The following is a 22,782-nucleotide window of genomic DNA, read 5'->3' as shown; positions in this document are numbered from 1 at the left end:
AGTACATAAAGATGCATACCTTTCTATAGCTTGTGCTCTCCTCTTTTATTTGATGCCAAAATCGCCGTTCTACACCAAAGAGTTTTCGTTCGATTTCAATTTAAAAATCGCAGCTGCCATCTTGGCTATGTTATAACTTCTGGGTCAGTACTCACTGCAAATCTGAAACCATTACAAATGTAAATTGTAATTAAGAATTCTGTTTCCCATAAAGGTTATCCTGCTGTGACTAATCTTTTAGAGCAGAGAGGAAGTTCTAGTCCCACTTTAAAGCCCAACTTCGTGCACAATTCCAAGCATACATCTGACAGCGTATACTGTATATCCACTAGAAGCCAGTCTATACAATAACTGTCTCATATGCTGACCTCACACTTCCCTCTTGCAGTTGTCTTGGTGATATCTTTCGCCATCTGTTGGGCTCCTTTCCACATTGACCGACTTTTCTTCAGCTTTGTAACCGATTGGACTGAACCTCTGGCCGACGTCTTTAACCTCATACACGTGGTGTCCGGTAAGTGGAGTACGCAGAGAAACTGGGCCAAACTGTAATTCCTGCACACGTGGGCCCATATAGGCAATTCACTTTTTTCTCTTGAGTTTTCTCTCAGGTGATATTTTTAAACTTGTCAATAAAAGAACTTTAACCACTTTCCCCACTGCTACAGTATATCTACGTCAGCTGTGGCACCCTCCAAGCCACAGCCACGTAGATATACTGACCTGTTTGCAGCCCTGCTGTGCACGATTCAGAGCGCACCCCCCGGCACTTTCAGCTGCATTACTAGTTGGTGGAAGGGAACGTTCCCTTTTGGCCAATTAGTCCACCCCCCTCCCATGAAAGATCCTTCATCTGTCCCCCTCCGTGCAGAAATAATAAAAAAAACAAAAACTCCAGCAAACAGCCTCACTCACCTTACGTCGTTCCTGCAACTATCCTGAAGTCCAAGCCGCTGTTCCACGCTCTGACGCCATCAAGCCGGGACCCAGGTAGTCGGCATTACACGGCTGACTTCAGAGCGGGGAACGGAGGCTCAGACTTCAGGATAGTCGCATGAACGAGGTAAGGTGAGTGAGACTGCTTGCTGGAGGTTTTTTTTTATTATTTCTGCACGGAGGGGGCTGCCTGATGGGGGGGGGCATCTGGATATCAATAATGGGAGGCGGGGGTAGCATATGGAAAAGGGGGTGTACATATTTACTGGGGGGCATCTAATTAACTAAGGTGAGGGGGGATTTAATAATTTGGCACATCTGGGCACCTGGGGGGGGGTAATAATATACTGGGGGCACAATAAGCTATAATGGGGGGGCAGTGCTAATCCTGGGGGTACATTTGGCTATAATGGGGTAATCCTGATCCCGGGGACCCATATGGCTATAAAAAGGGGCACTATTCCTGGGGGTGCGTCTGTCAATCTATTCTGGGGCTGGCAAACACAGGGGACACATCTGGCTATGCTGGGGGGGGGGCTGATATTGGGGACACATCTGGCTATACTGGGGGGGTGATACTGGGGACACATCTGGATATCTATACTGGGGCAACTTTAACTGGCGGCACAGTTTTTATGTCAATAGCACTTTTTATTTCTAAACAAAAACTGGTCAAAATTGAGAAATAATGCATTTTTTAATTTTTTTCCCCACTTTTTCCCATTAAAATGCATAGAGAGGAACATTTTACTTGGTACCAAATACCCCTCAATGAAAGCTTAGTTTGTCGTGAAAAAAAGATATACAGATCGTTTAAGTGGCACGAGTACAGATGAAGTTATTGCTGATTAAAAAGGGACACCGCTAAAGCATCAAAACTGCTCTGGTCCATTAGGGGAAAACAAGGTCTGGATGCGAAGTGTTTAAAACCACCAGCAAGCCAGAAAATACTGAAAATACTTTTGATAGTCCTTTTACAGCTACTTTTTTTAGTTGAAAAGTGTTGGAAAGTTATTTGAAATTGAAGATTAAAAATGATCTCCTAGGAGAAAACTCAGGTGTAAAAGAGAATTGCATATGACACAAGGGGCTCGTTTCACAAAAGGGTGCTAATTCAGTTAGCACGCCTAAAAGCTTTTACTGATCGCGCGCAAAGTTTAGCACTGCGCGGTGCATGCGAAACGTCGCACCGGCTGCGACCTAACCGTCGCACCATGTGCCTCTAAAAAGTCGCATCCGGTGCGACCTTTTTATGCGCACCCGGTGCAATGTTTTAGTCACACCTTGTGCACTGCTTCGCGCACCGCTAAACTTTGCGCGCACAAAGTTAGCTTGCGAAACTTAGCGCACCCTAAGGGGCTTTAGGCGTGCTAAGGGGTTTTTAGGCGTGCTAACTAAGTTAGCACCCTTATGTGAATCAAGTTTTCTTAAAACCATCCATGCTGGGCGCACACATAACATAGCGTGAAAGGCCGCGTTTTATGTCATGTTTTATGTTAATATTGTGTGCGGTTTTTGTGCGTTTTTGCTGTGTTTTCGGTGCTTTTGCGTTAGCAGTTTTTTTTACAGCAGATGCGTTTTTACAAGCGTTTTGCGTGCGTTTTAATGTGTTTGCAGGTTCACAGATACAAAACGCATATGGGTTTTGTATGCGTTTTTCATGCGTTTTTCTTTTTCATTTTATGTAAATCACCAGGAAGACCCAAAAACGCATAGAAAAATGCATTGAAAACGCATGGAAAATGCATTCCATTGGGTTAGCATTGACTTTCATTATGTGTGGTTTTGCTGCCTTTTTGAAGATTATGCAATAAAACCAGCGTTCTTGAAAACGCACACATCAAAAACGCATATGTGTTTTTTTACATCATTTTTTTTTTCCTGTGGCCCAAAGACTTCCATTAACTACTTTGGCCTCCTGGACGTACTAGCTACGCCCAGGAGGCCATGTGCGCATCCGCGCGCTCCCGCGGCCGATCGCGCGCGTGCACGAGTGCTCCCGGCCGCGGATCGTTAGCCCAAGAATCAGTGCATCGGGCTATGGTGCCCGATCACTGATTCCTCTCCTCCGCAGAAAAAGCGACAGCTTCTCTCAGAAGCTCCGCTTTTTCTGGCAGTTGCGTCCCCCATACGTCCCTCTAAGCGTATGTTACGCTTAGAGTGACGTCATGTAAACAAACCCATGGCCGCCATCTTGTGGCCAAAAAGTAAAACTACAACTAAAAGTAAAAAAAAAAAACCTTAAAGGGGTTCTGTTGCCCTATTTCAAAATGTAATTTAAATCAGTAGTTATGTTCCTTTCTTATGTACAAATATATTCCTTCCTATCTTGTATTATAAAAGCAGCCCTGTCTCTCTCCTGCTCTTTTCAAAATATTCGTCTAGTTAACTAGACGAATATTCAGCTCCAGGAAGAGGCACACAAAGCTGCAGCTCTTCCTCCCTGTTCTGCCTCTCCCTCCCCCTTCACACGTCATCGTGTGAGTCATCCCTGACCTTTGTGAGCGTTACAGAGAGCAGGGGGAAGGAGGCTGAATTCCGGGAGGAGAGCTGCCTCGGGTATTTTTCAGTGTGCAGAACCGAAGGATGCACAACTCCGTTACGGAGTGACACGCGGAGGATGCTACACTTTCACCGCATATGCCGAGCACGAGAGCCTACACATGCACAGCTGGGAACGGCTCTCGTGCACGTCGGATATGTAGAGGGTGGACAACGATGACCAGGAAGCAGTTCGAGTCACATGGGCTCGGCGGCCATCTTCAAAAATGGAGTATAAGGTTATTTTTGTAATTTAAGTTATTTATTGGCCGCGGAGAGCGGCGAAAATAAGAGTGATAAAGAGAGGGCGCAATGGGGGACATAATTATATGTTTAAATGAATGAGCTCTGAAAACGCTACAGATCTTCTTTAACACACATTTACATTATAAAAGTTCTGTTTACATCCCACCCTCCCAAAAAATACCCAAATAAAATGTTTAATATAAAAAAAAAACATGTAAATATTTACCTAAGGGTCTAAACTTTTTAAATATCAATGTAAAGATGAAATATTTCTATACTTTTTTTTATTTTAAACTTGTAAATAGTGATCGATGCAAAACAAAAAAAATGCACCTTTATTTCCAAATAAAATATTATCGCCATACATTGTTATAGGGACATAATTTTAACGGTGTAATAACCAGGACATATGGGCAAATACAATACGTGAGTTTTAATTATGGAGGCATGTATTATTTTAAAACTATAATGGCTGAAAACTGAGAAATAATGAATTTTTTCCGTTTTTCTCATATTCTTCCTGTTATAATGCATTTACAGTAATGTGGCTCTTAGCAAAATGTATCACCCAAAGAAAGCCTAATTGGTGGCGGAAAAACAAGATATAGATCAGTTAATTCTGATAAGTAGTGATAAAGTTATAGGCTAATGAATGGGGGGTGAACATTGCTCGGATGCATAAAGTGAAAACGACTGAAGGCTGAAGTGGTTAATGGCAAAACCGCAGTGTTTTCCACAACGCTAGCGTTTCTGCTAAGGGTGCACTCAGCCTCAAAATTATACACATTTTTTTTCACATTTTTATGTTCTTGAAACTTGTACATGCGAAGCAGGTTGTTTTGGTGCTCAGCGCCGAGTGCTGAAACTAGGCACCCCATAGCAGCTGTGTAATACTGCGTGGGGCACGTAAGGGTAATTCAGGGCTCTGGCGATCGCTGGACTCGAGTTACACCTCCCTCCGAGTTTATTTTACGCGGCCGGGGAACCGAGCAGCAGCAGGGCGAGCTGTCATTTGGCTCACCCTGCGCCCAGCTCCCCGGGGACGTACATATACAGTACATACTCCGTACATATCTGAAGTGAGAGGGATATGGAGGCTGCCATATTTATTACCTCTTAAATAATGCACATTGCCTGGCAGTCCTGCTGATCCTCTGTCTCTAATACTTTTAGCCATAGCCCCTGAACAAGCATGTAGCATCTGACAAGATTAGCTACATGCTTGTTTCAGGTGTGTGATTCAGACACTACCGCAGCCAAATAGATCAGCAGGGCTGCCAGGCAACTGGTATCGCCTAAAGGTCAACTGTAGTGAGTATAATATGGAGGCTGCCATATATTTCCTGTTAAGCAATACCAGTTGCCTGGCAGTCCTGCTGATCTATTTGGCTGCAGTAGTCCCTGAATCACACCAGAAACAAGCATGCAGCTAATCTTGTCAGATCTGACAATAATGTCAGAAACACCTGATCTGCTGCATGCTTGTTCAGGGGCTATGGCTAAACGTATTAGTAGCAGAGGATCAGCAGGGCTGCCAGGCAACTGGTATTGCTTAAAAGGAAATAAATATGGCAGCCTCCATATACCTCTCACTTTAGGTGTCCTTTAAGGCCTCTTTCACAGTGCGACGTTATAGCCGCACGTTAGAAAATGTTGCAACGCAGACTAACGCACAGCAATACAAAGTCTGTGCGACATTCACAGTGCACACGTTGTGTTGTGTGTAATGTGTAGCAATATTTCGAAAGTGCTGCATGCTGTGCGTTTCACAATAAATCTGCTGCATTGTGTGTGTTGCACATGCTCAGTAATGATTTTTTTTTAATGTAACACATGTGCCATTTTCGTTCCATCACTGTGCGACAAAAACGGCGCACCAAACGCAGGGCTAAAGAATGTTCTATAACGTCCAAGTTATAGTCTTTCAATGCGTCGCATTAGGGGCACGTTATGCGACCTTAACGTCGCATCAAACGCCACGTCCCACTGTGAAAGAGGCCTTAAAGGGGAACTGAAGTAAGAGGTATATGGAGGCTGCCATATTTATTTCATTTTAATCAATACCAGTTGCCTGGCAGCCCTGCTGGTCTATTTCTCTGCAGTAGTATCTGAATAACACCAGAAACAATCATACAGCTAGTCTTGTCAGATCTGACTTTAAAGTCTGAAACACCTGATCTGCTGCATGCTTGTTCAGGGGCTATGGCTAAAAGTATTAGAGGCAGAGGATCAGCAGGGCTGCCAGGCAACTGGTATTGCTTAAAAGGAAATAAACATGGCAGCCTCCATATACCTCTCTCTCACTTCAGGTGTCCTTTAAAGGAAACCTGAGATAAAAAATACTAAAGCATTTATATCTACTGGTGCGCTTCCAGGGCCAGTGCTATAATACAGGCAAATAGGGCATTTGCCCCAGAGTCTGAAGAGGCCCTCTAAATGTCCCCCATCACCCCACTTAATTTGTCTGACCGTCGGGTACAGAGTTGCAAAGCCCGCTGTGCCTCCCCAATAATGTGGTGGGAGTAAGACACTACAGCAGAGAAACAGTGTACTTTATTTGCCTGACCTATGGTGGCAGCGAACTTACTACATCACCCAAAATGCTCTGTGAGCTTGCAGAGCATTCTGGGAATAACACCACCTGGCCTGAACTGGCCAATGGACTTGCAGCAGGGATGCAGCAGACTACACTGTCCATGATGCAAAGTAGCAGTGTGGGATCTTGGGTATGCGGTCACATGACTGCTCCCAACCAATCAGATTGGTGCAATGATTTCTAATGGGCCCGGCAGATGGATCAGCTTGCAGTGGCTCAGTAGCAGGCTGTGTAGCGTACGTACAAAAAGGGCGCCTGGACAAAAAGGGCGCGGGGTGTAAACTCTAAATAATAATTAATCATTAATAGGGTTTATAAATATAGTGTGCTATATTTCGTTTACAAATAATGTTTAACAAAATTATAAATCATTAAATAATGTTTATGAAATCGGAAATTGTGAAAACGTTAATCTTCCCTGTTTCAAAAGTTAAACTTATAATTACGTTTATAAAAAAACCAATAATATATGTTTAATTGTTATAATTGTATATTATTGTGAATAACCGTCATTTATGGTTTGTTCTTATAATAAAATCTGAAAATATTGTTTATAAAGATGATATAAATATAACTACGTTCGTAATAAGTGTTGTAATACATTAGTAATTATTACTAAAATTTTACTAAAACAATACCTAAGCCTACTCTTACACAGAACCCTACCTGTACCTATCCCTAACCCCTAGACTCCCCTGTTGGTGCCTAAACCTAAGACCCCCCTGTTGGTGCCTAAACCTAAGACCCCCCTGTTGGTGCCTAAGTAACCCTCCCTGTACCTACCCCTAACCCCTAGACCCCCCTCTTGGTGCCTAAACCTAAGACCCCCCTGTTGGTGCCTAAACCTAAGACCCCCCTGTTGGTGCCTAAACCTAAGACCCCCCTGTTAATGCCTAAACCTAAGACCCCCCTGTTAATGCCTAAACCTAAGACCCCCCTGTTGGTGCCTAAACCTAAGACCCCCCTGTTGGTGCCTAAACCTAAGACCCCCCTTTATTATGTGGATAATTATGTTTTACTAATTGTGGATTAAAAAAATATTTTGCAATTTACGTTACGTACTGATCGCTTTATTTTGTGAATAATAATGTTTTACAAACAGTAAGGGATAAAACTTTAAATAATGTTTTAATTATTTAAATAAGATAAATATGTTTAGTATTTTCATAAACGTTATTCGGCACGGGTGCATTTTATAAACGTAAATCACCACAAGTTCAGTTATAAATCATTAAACATCTCCGGGCGCCGTTTGTAAACTTTATTTAGCTCCGGGCGCCGTTTATAAACTTTATTTAGCTCCGGCGCCCTTTTTTCCTACCCGGCGCCCATTAAACGCTATTTATTATGGGAGTGAATGGCGGCGCCCTTTTTGTCCACTAGCGGCATGCGCCCTTTTTTCCCAGCTCCGGCTGCACTGCCCCCTTGCTGTCACTTCTTTAGTACAAGAAGCAGAGTCCTGGCTGGAGGGTGCAGCTGCAGAGGGGGGGACAGGGTTTGCTACACAGAGTGGCCTTGCATCCATTTCCCCAGGCAGTATTTTCCTTCCCAGGATTTTGCTATAAGCTTGTCCAGATTTAAAGTGTTCCTGAACTCTGGCACAGGACTGAAGGAAAATGGAGAGAAATGCACCCTGTGTGTATTCACATAGTTTAGCCTGTCTGATCCTTCCTCATCTGTGTCTAATCACAACTGTCATTTGATCTTTCCCCTGTGTCTACGACAAATAAGCTCATTTGAAAGCACAGGATCTCTGTTTCCATGAAAGCAGGAAGTAGAAACAGTGCAGATTTATTGCAGGATTGGTATCAGTTGTACCAAAGAAATGTTTTTCTTTATAGGTTATTATGCTGTTGCAAATCTCTTAGCGCGAAGAGGAAGTTCTGAGTTCAGGTCTGCTTCAAAGGAAACTTAAAGTGACAGGAATAAGGAAGTTGCCATGTTTTTTTTCCCTCTGTGCATACACTGCTGGATTGCAGTTACGTTTATGCTGCCTGGTGCTGGACATGGATGAAGTTACAAACATTTTATTCCCATTTAGATTCCCTAATGCCTGGCTACCATTAGCGTAATGGTGGGGGGGGGGGGGGGCATGGCAATTGAGATCAGGTCTGTCAGGAAAGAAGGGGGGGATTGGTCTGTTGGGGGGGGCTCCCAGGTTAATTTTGCCCGGGGGCCCCATTGTAGCTAGGACCAGCCCTGGGTGCTTCCTCCAGCCCCCAGTAGTCTGTCTGCCCGATCGCCATCCTCCCAACCCGCTAGCAGCTTCCACATCCCTCTCACTTCAGGTGTCCATGATATTTGTATACTAGTTTGTACAGCACAGTATGTACAAAGCCATGCTGCATAATGAAGACCAAGAAAAGCCGTGTGCACTGAAAGTCATGGTCGGCTCTATACTCTCTCCAACCCCCGACCCACAGGTCATAACGAGTCCAGATAAAACACAGCACAGCCAAGAGCAAAGAGGGCTATGTAGATAAATGGAGGAGTGAAATAAAACAGTCACAAAAGCTAACCATATACCAGTCTCTACAAAGAGAATATAAAATGGCCCCATACCTGGAAAAGCTGCAAAACTCTCAAGAGAGGAAAATCCTGAGTGTCTACAGATTGAGTGCTCACAACCTGGAAATAGAGTCTGGGAGAGACAGACAGACGTACAAACCCAGGGAGGAGAGACTATGCCAACACTGTGAGCAGAAGACCCTTGAGGATGAAAGCCACTTCCTGCTGCACTGCCCCAAATATACTGCAACCAGGGACACTTACTTTAAGAAACTGATGGAACTATTCCCAGACTTTCTCACACTAGAAGATGAGAAAAAACATATATCCTACTGGGAGAAGAGGAATCCACAGTGACAATCGCTGCACACTATGTCACAGCAGCATGCCACAGACTGAGAGGAGGAATCCACAGTGACAATCGCTGCACACTATGTCACAGCATGCCACAGACTGAGAGGAGCATAACGGAACTGTAAACCTAAAAAATGTCCACAGACTGCTTAGCCATTGTCCCCCTACCCCACCCCCTCCCATGTCCCCTATTTCCCCTTGCTTTGGCAATACCTGTAATGAATCTTGGTCATGCCAATTTGATTTGACTTTGATTTGATGATAATTAATGGCATCTAATACCGTCTAGTGGATAATATTGATACTACATGTAAAAACACTACTTTAACCACTTAACCATTTTCGTCCAGTTCGGCTGCGCACACTCCCGTGGGCCACGCACACTCCCGCGGGGTCTCCTGTGCGCGCTCCCGCTGCCAGCCGTTAGCCCAGCGATCAATGAAAGGGATTATAGATTCCTTTCATTGATCGAAGCCCCCCGCAAAAAAGCCGACAGCGTCCCATCAGACGCTGCGGTTTTTCTGAGTTCAAAATGTTCCCCGTCTTCATTTTTCTTCCTGGGAGCGAGATCGATCGCTCCCAGGACTTTTTGACTGTGGCCATCTTGTGGCCAAATAGTAAAACTACACACACATCCACATTTATTAAAGAAATACATTTTTTAACATTTACAATTAGCTGTTTACCTCCCACATCAAAAAATACCCCAATAAAATGTTTAATAAAAAAATAAAAATTACAATAATAATAATAAAAAAAAAAAAATAGTTACCTAAGGGTCTGAACTGTTTAAATATGCATGTCAAAGGAGTATATTAATATAATTTTTTAAATGATGGGCTTGTAAATAGTGATAATTTAAATGTTGTAATAAGCGGGACAGATGGGCAAATAAATACATGGGTTTTAATTATGGTAGCATGTATTAATTTCAAACTATAATGGCCAAAAGCTGAGAAATAATTTCTTAATATTCCTGTTAAAATGTATCACCCAAAGAAAGCCTAATTGGTGGCGGACAAAACGAGATATAGACCAATTAATTGTGATAATTAGTGATAAAGTTATTGGCAAATGAATGGGAGGTGAAAGTTGCTCAGATGCAAAAAATAAACAACCCCGGACTTCCGGTTCCGGCGCCTACATGAGAGGTTGAGAAGAGCGGAGCTCCGCCGAACCCATTGCATGCGCAGCAGGCAAATCTGCATCAAGATACCTGGTACTCGCCTCCCCAGGTGCCCCGGGAGCTTCCCAAGCCTCAAAGGAAGCATATGGACCACTACCTGACGCGGGCGTCCGTTAAACAGGGAGAAGTGGGGAGCGGACGAACACGAGACAAGATGGCGCTCCCTGAGGCCTATGCCACGGAAGACTCCTCACAGCAAGAGGGGGAGGAAGACTCAGGCAGAGAGGAGAGACGCCTTAGGAAGACACCCACAACGAACCGCTATAAACAGATGGCGAAAGAAGTGGCCAAATGCCTCATGCCGGACCTGCACAACGCTATAGAGGCAGCGATCACTAAATCCTTGGCGGCCATTACTAACGAGGTACGCACACACTCGATACAGCTTGTAGAGGCCGAAAAACGTATCTCAAAGTGTGAGGACGATCTCGCTGCCACTTCTAAAGATCTCTCAGAAGCGTTAAGGCAAAATGAAACGTATCACTCGAGAATAGAAGATCTAGAGAATCGCTCTCGTCGTAGCAATCTGCGTGTTGTAGGCCTACCGGAGAGCATCAAGCCTGAAGCATTGAAGGAATTTAGCGAAGATATCCTTCCGAACCTCTTATCCATACAAGGCAGCTGTAAAACAGAAAGAGCTCACAGAGTCGGAGTACTAAAACAAACCAATAAAGCTAAGACCCTGCCGAGGATGGTGATGATAAAATACTTAGACTACACAGATAAGGCCAGACTTCTCAGAGCCTATAAAGCAATGGAAGATGGACTGGAATATCAAGGAACTAAGATACGCATTTTTAACGACTATTCCATGGAGGTATCACGCAAACGACAGACCTTCACTCCGGTATGCTCTGCACTGGTGAAGAGGGGAGTGAGGTTCGCACTACTATATCCAGCTTTACTTAGAATCACCGATGCAGAAGGCCAAATTCTTACCTTCAAAACTCCTCAAGAAGCATACAAATTTCTTCAATCGCTCTCTAGGTCTCCTGAAGCGGGAAGGAAAAATTTACCCGCGCCATCCCACAGCTCACCAAGGGAAAATCTAGGATCCCCTATTCTACCTTCGTCTCAACAATCTGGGGACACTTGAGTATATAATCTTATATTAAAATAAACAACCCTTCGGGTTTAAGTGTTTAAAGTGGATCCGAGATAAACTTTTACTCCTTGCATAATTGTGTTCCTTTCCTATAGTTTTGTAGGGCATTCCTCAAGCCAAATACTTTTTTTGTTTTGTTTTAATACTCTAATTCCCTATAAACTAAACAAGCCTCGCCCACAGCTCCTTTTGTGCCTTGGCACTGTAGAAAGGGCTTATGGGAGCTCAGTCTGGGCAGGAGGAGGAGGAGGTTACTAGCCAGAGATTTCAGAGGCAGAGGGGAGGAGGGAGGAGAAGAGGGAACAGAATTTACACACAGGGAAGCTGATAGCATCTCCAGCCCTCAAGCTGTGACAATGTGAAAAACAGAACATGGCCGCTCTCATTGTATCACAGGAATAAATAATCATCAACTTTTGAAGTTGTTTGCAGCTAATTATGCTGTGTAAATGATCTAAACTTTAGATAAGACATATAGACAAGTTACTCGTTATGGTTAGTTTTTCATCTCGGATCCGCTTTAGCGCATTGCACTGACAATTAGTATGACGTGGCTGAGAGAGGCCGGTCTGTTTTTGGATCACTCAGTGTGCAAGTAGTAGCAAAGCAGTGTGTGTGTGTGTGGGTGGGGGGGGGGGGGGCAGAATGGAGCAAGACTCCTTATTGGGGACAAGAATGAGTGTGTTCTATTTTTAGCATTTTTTTTTTCTACCTATACCTGGTGCATGGTCTTACATATTTATTTATTTATTCAAGTGCTTATATAGCGCTGACATATTACGCATCGCTGTACAGTTTATTGTCTTGTCACTAACTGTCCCTCAGAGGGGCTCACAATCTAGTCCCTATCATAGTCATATGTCTATGTACAGTATGTATCGTGTAGTGTATGTATCATAGTCTAGGGCCAATTTAGGGGGAAGCCAATTAACTTAACTGTATGTTTTTGGGATGTGGGAGGAAACCGGAGTGCCTGAAGAAAACCCACGCAGACACGGGGAGAACATACAAACTCCTTGCAGATGTTGACCTGGCTGGGATTCGAACCGGGGACCCAGCGCTGCAAGGCGAGAGCACTAACCACTATGCCACCGTGCTGCCCACATATAAGTGGAAATGGGCTCACTGATCATACCCCCCAACTTTTTGAATTAAGAAAGGGGGGCTCTTCAAGACACGCCCCTACCACACCTCTAGCAACACCCCTAATCACGCTTATCACAAAGAATTCAAAAGCAAAATATGTAATGTTTCCATTCAAACCACGTCAGCTGATAATCGGGCATCTGTATGGCACCCCCAACCCACGAGCGATCTACCCGGACAGATTTCCAATAGATTTTACAGCATTAAATCTATTGGAAAACACTCTTACGCCTTCCACCCCCATGTAAGTCTATTTTCCAGCATGCCTGGCCAATCATTGTGATCAATTTGTACAGAAATCGATGCAGAAAATTGAGCAATGTAAAAAAGAATTGTAGACCATATAAATAACATAATAAATAAAATTGTTTCTTTTTTTACACTAATCATTTATTAATTATTTAGTCAGTGTTTGCCCATTGTAAAATCATTCCTCTCCCTGACTTACATTCTAAAATTATCTCTGGTGGTTAGTGATGTAGTGAACATCAAATTTTACTGCAAATGTTTGCGAACCGGCCATTCTCTGCAGGCTCCATAGACTTAAATGGGAAGCGTATAACTGCCAACTTTAGGGTTAAAAGCAATGTTTCTAGCATGTAAGGGGTCTTTGCTATTATCAGCTAAAGTCAGCTGCCTTTAGAACATTTCCCACACTCAGAGTGAAAAATCTATAATTGATTTTCTCAAAAACCTTAAAGAGACTCTGTAACAACATTTTCAGCCTTATTTCTTCTATCCTATAAGTTCCTATACCTGTTCTAATGTGGTCTGGACTACTGCAGCCTTTTCTAGTTGCACTGTCTCTGTAATATATCTAATCTTCTTTTCCTTGTCAAGCTTTGTCGACCCAGGGAGGAATGTGTTGCCTCTGCTGTGATAGGGAGAAGTTATGCACACCTCCTCCACGCCCCCTGCAGGCTGTCTGTGTGTGCTGTGTGTATGAGTCACAGGCAAGGTCTCTGCTCACAGCCAGCCTGTCGGCGAGGCTCATGGAGCTGTGGCATTGTGAACAGCCGTGAGTGCAGAAAGATCAGTTCAAAGCCCAGACAAGCAGCTAAGGCAACAAATGGGAGTAGCATTCCTGCAGTCAAGTCAGACTTGAGAGGAGCCTCTGCAAATGGGCACATGCTTTGATAATGTATTTCCTGTTTGGCAGCCATCTTTATTGTTTACAAAAACAATGATTAAAACAGTGATTTTATCACCAAGTATGCAGCGGGTAGCGCCGAAAATGTCACAGAGGGAGCTAGGAGAAGACAACAAACAGGCTGGTAATGTTTATTTATGTAAGATTTTCACAGTACAGATTCTTTCTTTTTTTCTTTTTGAAAAAAAATTGTTACACTTGTACCCACTGTCCTCCTTTACATATAATGCAAATTTTGTGTTTATATCATGTAAGGCGGCTTTGCTATTAACCGCTAAAATTGACGGCCATAGACATAAATGTAAATTGCGTACGCACATTTTTTTTCAAAGAAATTAGCGTTAAACGCAGACATCCCAAGTTCAATGGGAACTGACCACCGGTGAACTTTTTGGGCCATCTCTACTGGTGGTGATATGTTTAGTCCTGCCAGGTGATCTGTACAGAATGTTCGTTAGTGAAAGTTCTATGCACAGAGGGAGATACTGCTTGCTTGTCAGTTGGATACCCCCCCCCCCCTTCCTATGATCTATTCAAGAAAAAGTAAAGGCTTCTCATGGGAAAGGAAGGGGGTATCAGCTACTGATTGGGATGAAGTTTAATCCTGGGTTAAAAGTTCCTCTTTAATTGTTTAGTGATTTGCATACCTCAACTTCCTCCTCCATGGTACTGTCAAAAACCTGAGCGCTTTTTACCTTTTGCATGATCACTAACTCAGTAAAGGATCAAGCTTTTAAAGGGTTGCTACAGTGGGATGCAAACGTTTGGGCAACCTTGTTAATCGTCATGATTTTCCTGTATAAATCATTGGGTGTTATGATAAAAAATGTCAGTTAAATATTATCATGTAGGAGACACACACAGTGATATTTGAGAAGTGATATGAAGTTTATTGGATTTACAGAAAGTGTGCAATAATTGTTTAAATAAAATTAGGCAGATGCATAAATTTGGGCACCGCAAACAAGAAATGAAATCAATATTTATTAGATCCTCCTTTTGCACAAATTACAGCCTCTAAACGCTTCCTGTAGGTTCCAATGAGAGTCTGGATTCTGGTTGAAGGTATTTGGACCATTCCTCTTTACAAAACCTCTCTAGTTCATTCAGGTTTGATGGCTTCCGAGCATGGGCAGCTCTCTTTAACTCACACCACAGATTTTTAATTATATTCAGGTCTGGGGACTGAGATGGCCATTCCAGAACATTGTACTTGTTCCTCTGCATGAAGGCCTTAGTGGATTCTGAGCAGTGTTTAGGGTCGTTGTCTTGTTGAAAGATCCAGTCCCGGCGCAGCTTCAGCTTTATCATTGATTCTGGGACATTGGTCTCCAGAATCTGCTGATACTGAGTGGAATCCATGCGTCCCTCAACTTTGACAAGATTCCCAGTCCCTGCACTGGCCACACAGCCCCACAGCATGATGGAACCACCACCATATTTTACTGTAGGTAGCAGGTGTTTTTCTTAGAATGCTGTGTTTTTTTTTCCTTCATGCATAATGCCCCTTGTTATGCCCAAATAACTTAGTTTCATCAGTCCACAGCACCTTATTCCAAAATGAAGCTGGCTTGTCCAAATGTTCTTTAGAAGACCTCAAGCGGCTTTGTTTGTGCTGTGGGTGGGGAAAAGGCTTCTTCTGCATCACTCTCGCATACAGCATCTCCTTGTTTAAAGTGTGCCGAATGGTTGAATGATGCACATTGACTCTATCTGCAGCAAGATGATGTTGTAGGTCTTTGGTGCTGGTCTGTGGGTTGACTCTGACTGTTCTCACTATTCGTTGCTTCAGTTTATCCGAGATTTTTCTTGGTCTGCCACTTCGAGCCTTACCATGAACTGAACCTGTGGTCTTCCATTTCCTCAATATGTTCCTAACTGTGGAAACAGACAGCTGAAATCTCTGAGACAGCTTTCTGTATCCTTCCCCTAAACCATGATGGTGAACAATCTTTGTTTTCAGGTCATTTGAGAGTTGTTTTGAGACCCCCATGTTGCTACTCTTCAGAGAAAATTAAAAGGGGAGGAAAACTTACAATTGATCCCCTTAAATACTCTTTCTCATAATTGGATTCACCTGTGTATGTAGGTCAGGAGTCACTGAGCTTACCAAGCCAATTTGAGTTCCAATAATTAGTTCTACAGGTTTTAGAATCAATAAAATTACAACAGTGCCCACATTTATGCACCTGCCTAATTTTATTTAACCTCCTTAGCGGTAACCCCGTGTGTGACACGGGGTAAGCCGCCGGAGGGTGCCGCTCAGGCCCTGCTGGGCCGATTTACTTAATTTTTTTTTTGCTGGACGCAGCTAGCACTTTGCTAGCTGCGCCAGCACCCCGATCGCCGCCGCCGCGCGCCCGATCGCCGCTATCCGGTGCGGCGCGCGCCCCCCCCCCCCAGACCCCGAGCGCTGCCTGGCCAATCAGTGCCAGGCAGCGCCGAGGGGTGGATCGGGTCTCCCAATGACGTCCCGACGTCGCTGACGTCGGTGACGTCATTCCGCCCCGTCGCCATGGCGACGGGGGAAGCCCTCCAGGAAATCCCGTTCTTTGAACGGGATTTCCTGATCGCCTATCGCCGGAGGCGATCGGCGGGGCTGGGGGGATGCCGCTGAGCAGCGGCTATCATGTAGCGAGCCCTCGGCTCGCTACATGATTTAAAAAATAAAAAATAAAAAAAAAACTGCTGCGCTGCCCCCTGGCGGTATTTTTCATACCGCCAAGGGGGTTAAACAATTATTGCACACTTTCTATAAATCCAATACATTTAATTTCACTTCTCAAATATCACTTTGTGTGTCTCCTATATGATATATTTAACTGACATTTTTATTATAACAATCAACAATTTATACCGGAAAATCATGACTATTAACAAGGTTGCCCAAACTTTCGCATCCCACTGTATCATATAAATCCGGCATAGTGGGGTCTGAACCCTCTATAACAGTAACTATAAATTGATGGTTTACCTTGAAATGAATCAGATCACTCAGTATTTGATTTTATGTAAAAAAAAAATATATTTGCTTATCATACAGCATATATACCAAATATGAACAGTTCCAAGTAGTGTTTCCTTCTTACAGTATTCCATCTAATCAGGTCTTTATAGCCAAGCGGTCATCAATCTTCTAAGTACATTCAAAAAAGAATATAACAGTTGTGTTATGTAAAATAGGATCAAAAATATCATCATCTGCATTGGCAGCTATGTAAAAGCGTACAGTAATCGTCTTAAAAAATAACATAAAAAATAGCTTCTAAAATAACTTCTTGCTGGCATCTTAACAGAACTTAGTGCTGAAAAACTAATAAAGTAAATCACCAGAATAGTAACCACTTGAGGACCACAGTGCTAAACCCCCCTAAAGACCAGGCCTTTAAAAAAAAAAATTGGCCACTGCAGCTTTAAGACCAACCTGCATGGCCGCACAACACAGCACAACAGAGCTTCCTGTTGGTGGGGTACCCCCCCCCCCCCTCCAACCTCCCCCCCCTCCCCCAGTTTTTCGTTTTTTCTTTTTGTTTACAAATATTTATGTTATTTATTTTTTATTAAATTTCCTTACTTATTTGTATTTTTTCCCCTTACTCCCTTCCTCCAACACAGTTCCCATTCATTGATCTAAGTCCCTTTGTGAATGACCGCGGCCATCCATGAGGCGGCGCCGTCATCCAATACTTACATGTCCATGCATAACTTCCTTTTTCCGTAGTAATACTGTGTTACGTATAGGGAAGTTATGCGCGAGGACATCTTGTGGGCAAATAGTAAAATTACATCTAAAAACATTTTTTGTTTATTAAAAGACATATTTTTACATTTAAAATGACCTCCCACACTCCCCAATAGTTACCCCCAAATTTTTGTTTGTATAAAATATCTATATATATATATATATATATATATATATATATATATTTACACACACAATTTAAAAAAATACATAAATAGTTACCTTAAGGACTTAACTGTTTTAATATGTATGTCAAGAGGATATATTACTATTACTTTTTTTAAATTATGGGCTTGTAATTAGTGATGGACACAAAACTGAAAAAATGCACCTTTATTTTCAAATAAAATATTGGCACCATACATTGTACTAAGGAAAAAATTTAAATATTGCAATAACCGGGACAAATGGGCAAATAAAATGTGTGTGTTTTAGTTATGGTAGCATGTATTATTTTAAAACTATAATAGCTGAAAACTGAGAAATAATGAATTTTGTTCAATTTTTTCTTATTTTTCCTGTTAAAACACATTTAGAATAAAATAATTCTTAGCAAAAAGTACTCCCCAAAGAAAGCCTAATTGGTGCGAAAAAAACAAGATACAAATTGTTTCATTGTGATAAGTAGTAGTAAAGTTACAGGCTAATGACTGGAAAGAGTGCTCACAGGTGAAAATTGCTCTGTTTTTTTGAGGGGGAAAACCCTTTGAGGTGAAGTGGTTAACTTATCTGTGAGAATTGACTTAGTTTGGAATATTTACACATACTAACATTTGCTAATTGGGTCTGTTTGATGCAATTAATTAAAAATGGGTGTCACCAGTCATCTTGACCTGCTGATTGACTTAATTGCCCAATAAATTAGGACTTTTAAATATTAAACAATCTAATTCTATCTATTTTTTATGATGCAGTTCTGATAATATGTCTCTCTGCTAGTTAGTTTGGAATGTGTCTGACTTATTCTAGAAATGGAGTCGGCCATTTTGCCCCAGCAAAGCACGTGAATCTGTAACTTGCAGTCTACAGCAATTTAATGCTTATTAACCATTTAAGCCGCCTGGACGTGATTGTCACATCCAGGCGGCTGATGTAGCGCTGCTGCGCACTCCTGCACGCGATCGCGCACGTGCACATGCATGCACATGTTGCCCCCATTAGCCTGGAGATCAATGAATGCGAACATGGTTCCCATTCATTGATCTAAGTCCCGGGTAGAAAGACTGATCTTATCAGAAACCGCCGTCTTTCTGATGAAAAAAAAGTTTCCCGTCCTCCTTATACTTCCTGGAAGTGAGTACTTTGCTTCCAGGGCTTGAAAAAAAAATCTCAATATTAAAACTACAGCTACATTTTTTACAAAAATAAACCCACATTATTACAAATTGACTGTTAACCTCCCACACCAAAAATTACCCAAATAAAATTTTGAATGAAAATAAAAAAATGTACAATTAAAAAACAAACAAAAAAAAAAGCATAAATAGAAAATAGTTACCTAAGGGTCTGAACTTTTTTAATATGCATGTGAAGAGGGTATATTACGAACATTTTCAAATTAACATTTTTAAATTATAGGCTTGTAAATAGTGATTGATGCAAAACTGAAAACATGCAAAACAACAATGATATAGATTAATTCATTGTGATAAAGTTATTGGCGAATGAATGGGTGAAAATTGCTCTGATGCATAAGTTGAAAAATACCCGTGGGCTTAAATAGTTAAGGTATACAATGCTTCAGCCAATATACTAATTTAAATATAAAGCTGATTATATAGTTCTTCATAATACAATTAAATCCTATAAGATATAATTGCATATTATAACTTAATAATTTTCTATACAATTGTTTTTCTTATGAACAAATAAATTCTTAAATTCTTAAATAATTTCCACTGGCAGGTGTCAATATTTAATAATTTTTAAATAATAGGAAAACCATCATTTTATTTTTTATAAAGTGGTATTAAAAATATTAATATTATATATTAATTTTATAAAGATTATAAAACCTCCAGGTGACAGTGTAATATATAGTATAATATTTGATTAAAAATGCTTTATCAATCTAACATTTTAAGTTTACCATAACATTTGAGGTTTGCTGCCATCACTAATTTCAGCATATTTAGTTCTCAAAATATAGAAAGACATGGTGACCTTACTTTGTCTGAAACTATTATCTAAGCCCCCAGAAGAAATTATAAAAAAAAAATCCTTTTAGCAAACTTTTCAGAATACATTTGAAATTAAGCTATTTTCACTTGTTTAATGTTTAAAGTGAACCTCCGGACTAAAAATCTACTCAGCAGAACTGAAAAGGCTTGGTGTTTCTTTAACAGTTTCACAGCATCAGAACTTTGTTTTTCTTACCAAAGCATCATTTTTAGCTGCATTTTTAACTAAGCTCCACCCATCAAAGAAAAAAAGCCAGGGCTTTTTTTCCCTGATGCTGTGCAGAGCATGATGGGATTTCCTATGTTGTTATTCACGTTGCCTAGCAACTGGGAGAGGTGCTCAGGACACACCACAGTTGGAACTGTGTCTCATGCTCCCTGTCACCTCCTTTCAACCAAAAAGATGGCTGCCATCATGAAATCACAAACATTTGCCTGTTCTTTTAAAACAGTGTGGGTAAGAGATTATATTATCTACTTTAATTAACATAACTAATGTAACTTAATGATAGTATGTTTCTTTAGGCTGGGTTCCTCTTTAAGGAACAACTCTAGCTAGCATATAACTGACAATAATTCTTGACATGTATAAATATCTTTTGCCAGGCTTATTTAAATTATTATAGTTGACTAAAAATAATATAGAAGACAGGGGGCCATATGCAATTCACTTTGCTCATGAGTTTTCTCCTAGAAGATAATTTGTCATCTCCTATTTACAATAACTTTTCAGCAATTGAAAAAGTACCAAAAACTAGGTGAAAAAGAACTATCAAAACTATTTGAAGTATTTTCTTGCACGCTGGTTATTTAACCACCTTGGCGGTAATGACAAGCTCAGCTCGTCCATTACCGCCGCAGTGGATATCTCCGGCCCCTGGGGGCCGATTTTGATTTTTTTTTTTTAATACACGCAGCTAGCACTTTGCTTTTGCGTAATGGAGCCCCCCCAGACCCCTTGCACAGCCTGGCCAATCAGTGCCAGGCTGCGCTATGGGGCTGGATCGGACACCCCCCACCGCCATGACGTGGATGACGTCATCCCGATCGTCACCATGGCGACGAGGGAAGCCAAGCGGAATTTTCTGCTTGCTGTAAAAGCCGGCGGCGATCGGACTAGATGGGCAGATGCGCCCTCTAGTGGTGAATCATGTAGCTAACTTTCAGTTAGCTACAATGATTCAGAAAATAAAAAATTGAGAAAAACTGTCCACACGCCACCCTGGTGATTTTAATGTAACACCAGGGTGGTTAAAAGGCATTTTATTAGCAAGTTTAAAAATATCACCATAATAGCAGTGTTGCTCATCACGACCTCGTGATCACAGAATAGCCGTGATTCACAAGAATTTTTTCACTATCCGCCAACATGATCTGATTGATTCTCGATCACGGAATTCAATCACGAATTTGGCCCTGGTTACTATTATTCGGAACGCGATCACGGTCGTGATCGCGTACAAAATATCCGTGATTAAACCCAACTGAGTTTAGCGGTCAATAGCAAAAGCCCCCTTACATGATGTAAACACCAAATGTGTAGGATATGTTAAGTAGAACAGTGGGAACAAGGGAATTTTTTTTTTCCAAAAAGACCTTTTACTTTTTGAGAAAATCGATTCTAAAGGTTCAAAGGAAATTTCAAAGGAAAAAAGTATACATGTAAATGCGGTAAATACATTAACTGTCATTTATCGCATTTAAATGTATACTATTTGCCTTTGAACCTTTAAAATCGATTATCTCAAAAACTATAAGGTCTTTTTGGAAAAAACACATTTCCCTTGGTCCCACTGTTCTACTTATCATATGCTGCAATTTGGTGTTTACATCATGTAAGAGGGCTTTGCTATTAATAACTGCTAAAGTCGGCGGGTTTTACCGGGATTTAATCACCAATACTTTTTCATTGGAATGGAAACTTTAAATTCGGTTTTCTCAAAAACTATAAAGTCTTTTTGAATTTTTTTTTAAGTTGTAGCCCCTGATCGCCTTTATAATCCATGCAATTTTGGTGGTTGTAGCATGTATGGGGGCTTTGCTATTAACGTTAAAGGAAAATCCAGTCGAATCCGGAAGTCCAATTCAAATCCGGATCAAAATCACGACATATCGGGATTCTGATTCAGCAACAGCCAAATTCGGTCTAATCCGTGATCGGGGGTATCTGAGCATCACTACCTAGGAGAAAACTCAGGAGAAAAAGTTAATTGTATATGGGCCCGGGTCTCAATGTGTTAGAACAAGGACTCTGAAGCTAAGTGTGTTGTCTGCTCTTGTCTCTCTAGGAGTGTTCTTCTACCTCAGCTCAGCGGTCAATCCTGTAATCTACAACCTTTACTCCAGACGCTTCCGCTCCGCCTTCAGAAATGTCCTTCCACCTCTTTTCAGATACTGGAGCCCAAAACTCCCAGCTCAGATCCTGGCACCCCAGAAGGGCCCTTTCATCCTGGAGAACTGCAGCAGCAAGGATTCTGCAGAAAAGGGCAGCAGTCCTTCGTTTCCCCACAGCGCTTCCATCTGCAGTTCTCACATCTCTACGATGCTGTGATTGGGGATGGTGAACCAGACATTTTAATCGACGGAACCTGAAAATGCCAACCGAATGAGCTGGCAATAAATGGATTACTAATGTGGCATGAAGATATTTGTCTGTAAGCTTGACCTTGCTTTGCCTAAAAGAGTGAAGCAGAAGTGTATCTCCTGCAGCTGCAAAGGGGCTAGGGCTGGGTGGGGCCTTAGCGTCCCACCCCTTCTCCCTCAGATACAGCCCCCTCCCAGCCTCCCATGCAGAGCGGAGAAGGGAAGCAGAAGTTATAGTCTCCCTCCTCTCGATTGCCTCATTGCTATATTTGGGGAACATGGCTATAATCGGGGAACATGCTGTTTGCAGGGATGTATTTTTTTCTATTTTATTTTTATTTAAGAAATTATATATAGGGTAGAGTCCCAGTTACCCGGGACTCTACCAACCGGCAGTCTCAACTAACTGTTAGCGAGGAAGCCATGAGGGGCGTGCCTCTCTCCCTGTCTCTTATTAATACAGAGTAGTGTTCAACGGGAAACACTTACCAAAACCAGCCCTCTTCACT

The 22,782-nt window shown here is 41.9% G+C and overlaps 1 long non-coding RNA gene across 1 annotated transcript; it reads left to right on the top strand.

Annotated features, from left to right (window-relative positions):
* Positions 1-394: 394 nt before the first annotated feature.
* Positions 395-22,327, top strand: LOC137561783 (uncharacterized). Its single transcript, XR_011030109.1, has 2 exons — positions 395-514; positions 21,979-22,327. It is a non-coding gene; the product is annotated as an uncharacterized lncRNA (long non-coding RNA).
* The last annotated feature ends 455 nt before the right edge of the window (positions 22,328-22,782 follow it).

Source organism: Hyperolius riggenbachi, chromosome 3, assembly GCF_040937935.1.
Source record: "Hyperolius riggenbachi isolate aHypRig1 chromosome 3, aHypRig1.pri, whole genome shotgun sequence".
Lineage (NCBI taxonomy): Eukaryota > Metazoa > Chordata > Amphibia > Anura > Hyperoliidae > Hyperolius > Hyperolius riggenbachi.
Note: the sequence above shows the minus strand (reverse complement) of the source record. Positions and strands in the feature narration are given on the sequence as shown.